At 34.0% G+C, this 3,972-nt stretch overlaps 1 long non-coding RNA gene across 1 annotated transcript; it reads left to right on the top strand.

Annotated features, from left to right (window-relative positions):
* The first annotated feature begins 1,174 nt into the window (after positions 1 to 1,174).
* On the top strand, positions 1,175 to 3,309 carry LOC138320080 (uncharacterized). Its single transcript, XR_011208088.1, has 3 exons — positions 1,175 to 1,363; positions 1,577 to 1,697; positions 2,587 to 3,309. It is a non-coding gene; the product is annotated as an uncharacterized lncRNA (long non-coding RNA).
* Positions 3,310 to 3,972: the final 663 nt, after the last annotated feature.

The following is a 3,972-nucleotide window of genomic DNA, read 5'->3' as shown; positions in this document are numbered from 1 at the left end:
TGTCAAATAGCAATTTAGATAGCAGAACCGGCCACCGACATCTTCCAACAAAAAACATAAATATATTTTATTTACTAACTAATAAGACTTAATTTGAATTCCTACTGACGTCGCTGGATCTTTTAACCAAACCACAACAAAGGTTTATCGGTAAAAATCTACCTACCTGCCAAAGGTACGTTATAATAGTGTTACCTGCCAATCGGCATGTCGTCCCGGCGTTAGGAATGGCGACTAATTACTTAAAAATTGATCGAAAAGTCGATAACATTTTCAGTAATATAAATTCTTTAACAATTAAAATGTGTTTAGCTTCATTCAAATTACATTCTATTGAACTGTTTAATTTTCCCTAACAAATGACTCTTTATAAATCACTACACAAACACAGTGTTCAGTTTTCACTTTGGTAATAATAATTAACTTTTTTCTTCTTTGAAAATGACAAAAATGAAAAATGTTTTATTAACATAATTTAGTTTTCAATATGAAATTCTTTAACAGCGCTTGTTTTTCTCTCCTGAATCGTAAATGATGCCCACACAGGGAGGCTACTGATAAAAACAATGTGAAATAAACAGTAAGAGACTCGCTACAATGACATTATAACGCATGCCTATGTATTGAGCATTGTGTGTGGAGAGACAAGAGGCCTACACATCTGATCTCTTTGTCGACGTGCATCAGGTTTAAATGTAAAGATGATCACGACAAGGATGACATTCGTCAGACGTAATCTCGTCCGTATGCACTAGCTGTCCCCAGTGTCATTATCTCTATGCATGTGCAGTTGCATGCATGCTTCGCCCACTAGGATAAGGATCTGTGTTTGTAATTAAAGCCCTCCTTAACGAGACAGGTAGAACACAACGAGACAGGTCGTGTCGCTAATATCGGTCTCCATCCTCGTGTTAGATCCCTGTAATCAGTTACCCAAAAACAAAATCCAACAAGTAAGCATTTATTCCCATCATTTCTAGTAGATATTGTACTGTTTATATGTAAATTTTACATCCTTTCCGGGAAATATATTTTATAACTAACATAGCAAATTGTTAATCATCAACAGTGAACTTGTAACCTAGACCTTGTGCTATACCACATTAAATCATAACCCTAAACTATCGATCTTAGACATATGTATCCACACCTTTATTGGGAGGGCATACTACGTAATACTGTGTTTTAAAGAGTAGTGGGAATCTTTGTTTTAAAATATTGACGATATTTCCTTTAGGCGTGGCAAATCATATCAATTTTATTTATTCATAAAAAGGAAAAGATGATTTTTTGCGTTGTGACAGTCTTCATTGGTCAACGATGGTGAATGGAAGCAAGCACATGAATACATTATATTATTCAGGTATGTAGAATATGCACTAAAATTAATATTTATTATATTGAAAATTGCATATTGATAAATATATAAATTTCTCTCATTCGAAGGAAAATCTTCCTATCATATCGCTTGTATTTATTTGGTCAACGTTTGCAAAGTTTCCATCAAACATATATGTCACTTTTATTCATATCATATAGTATAGACTTAACATCAAATCTGAATAATGCCAATCAGGGCCATTGGAAGCCTACATCCTGTGCCAAATCCTGTGAGCAGTGAGCAAACACTTGGACGAGTATGTAGAGAGGCCACTTCCTGTCGGGACCAGGTCGACTTCACCTGTATCAAACTACAGGTGAGTAAGGTAGCTGATGAGCTAGTGATAAGACTAAAGAGCCCAAATTAGATAGGGGTGGCAGATAAGTGACATTAGTCATCTGTGTTTTAATATTATCAAGTGCAACCAAACAAAAACTAACTTAAAATAGACAGACTCATTTCTTAAATGTACCGTAAGCTTGTATAAGGTAAACTGAAATTAAATTAGCATTTATCTGTCATTAAAATATTCAACAATGAACACACTTTTTATTTTTCATTTTAAAGAATAGGGAATATGTTTATTGAGAAGTATTAATCATTAATCAATGTTCAATATATGTAAATGAGAATGATATGACATATAGAAGAGTAGCTGACTGTTCGTTTTGATATCTGACGAAGGTGTCAATGTTTCTAGGCATGTTAACGATTACAACTTTGTCAAGCCCACTACCTAGTATTATTCATTCTTTATCTCCAAACAATCACACATGCTTGACAATTGAATATGTACAATTAGATTGTGTACATTTCCTCGCTACACAGGGATTATAACTCGCATTTATTTGTGAGAAAATGATAGGTGTTGGGGTATATAACATTGACAGGAGATATTCAGGGATTGGGATAACTTGTTAAACAAGGCAGCCAAATGTTTGAATTACCTTACGGTTATAACATGTTACCTGTGATGTAATATCGAGATTACTCACAATCTTTTACGGTTTAGGAGCATGTTCAGATAAACCCCCAAAACTTCATTACCGTCTTAAACACACATGAACTTTACGTCCAAAACGTGTCGAAAAATACAATAAATGACATTACACTCATAGCATTATAGCGACTCCTATATATAATATTTAATTGTTTCTATGTTGTGAACTGTTTGGACAATAAAGTCGTGATGTAATTGTCTACAGGTACTTATGCTGATGGAGGGTCCACCTGAGGATACTTCGAAGCCAATTAACCTGTCAGATTTGTCCAATGAAGTGCCTTGTGTACAACAAAAATGTCCAAGATTTAAGGTTAATGGGTCCAGGTGATTCTGGTTTGTAATACAAAATATATACATTACTCTTACCTAAAAACACGATACAGAGAGAAATACACATAGGCGTCAACACATTGGGATAAAATATACCACAACGACACACGGGGATAAAATATACCACAACGACACACGGGGATAAAATATACCACAACGACACATGAGGATAAACTATACCACAACGACACATAGGGATAAAATATACCACAACTACACATCGGGATAAAATATACCACAACGACACACGGGGGTAAAATTTACCACAGCCACACATTGGGATAAAATAATCAGACGATCTAAAATAATGACCACTACGGAAACATGGTAGCCATGTTGAATTTCTTCGGGAAATCCAAACACCTTCTTAACTGCTACATATTGTATATGTGTTCGAGAAAAATGACGACAGCGTAGATTACTAATTGAACTTCACCATCTCTGATGCCAATTTATCACATAACTGGCCCGTTCAGCCAATGTCATAAATATTGTAACACACATGTGTAATAACACTTTTATGACGTCACATATATATTTGACGTCACAATATCTGTATGACGTCGCATGATTGTTTCAGTAGACGGAAACGTCATATCTGAGCCAGATTTCTACTGTTTTATATAGAGAAGAAATTTAAAGTTTTGCTAATATTTCTATTAATAAAGGTTATGTGATAAATAGAATGTTACATTCAAGACTGTGATTTGAAATTTATCAAACTCATTAAATAATTTGATATGCCACTCGCCTAACGGCTGCAAGATCCTCTATTTCCCTAATTCACTTTCATTGTTGAACACAAATATATTCCATTATTGTTAAATTACGTCATAACAAGATACATACCAGCCCTTTGATACCAAAACAGTGTGTCTTTCTCACCTTACGCTATAAAGACTTATATTACAGTCAAAAACCAATTATTTATAAGTTCTACTAACGTAAAACTTTAGTCTGAAAAACAAAAACCTTAAATTACCATTTACTGTTCATGTAATACTGCTTCCAATATTGTGAACTGATTTTCTTTCGTATCATATTTCCCTGCAAAAACTACAAAACTGAATTGAATGGATTTAAAATAACTCCTGAGCTTTCTTTCTAATAATTAACTTTTAATTGTATGTGTATATATATCAATTTAACGTATGCCAGATTACAAATACTACAGATTTTTACCATTTCAACAGTCACTTAGTCAGTAACCCTATCTGAAGAGCTGATAAAAGGCCTGTTATGTGACAATGCCTTGCCG

The sequence above is a fragment of the Argopecten irradians genome, chromosome 3 (genome assembly GCF_041381155.1).
Source record: "Argopecten irradians isolate NY chromosome 3, Ai_NY, whole genome shotgun sequence".
Classification (NCBI taxonomy): Eukaryota; Metazoa; Mollusca; class Bivalvia; order Pectinida; family Pectinidae; genus Argopecten; species Argopecten irradians.
This window is presented reverse-complemented; position numbering and strand designations above follow the sequence as displayed.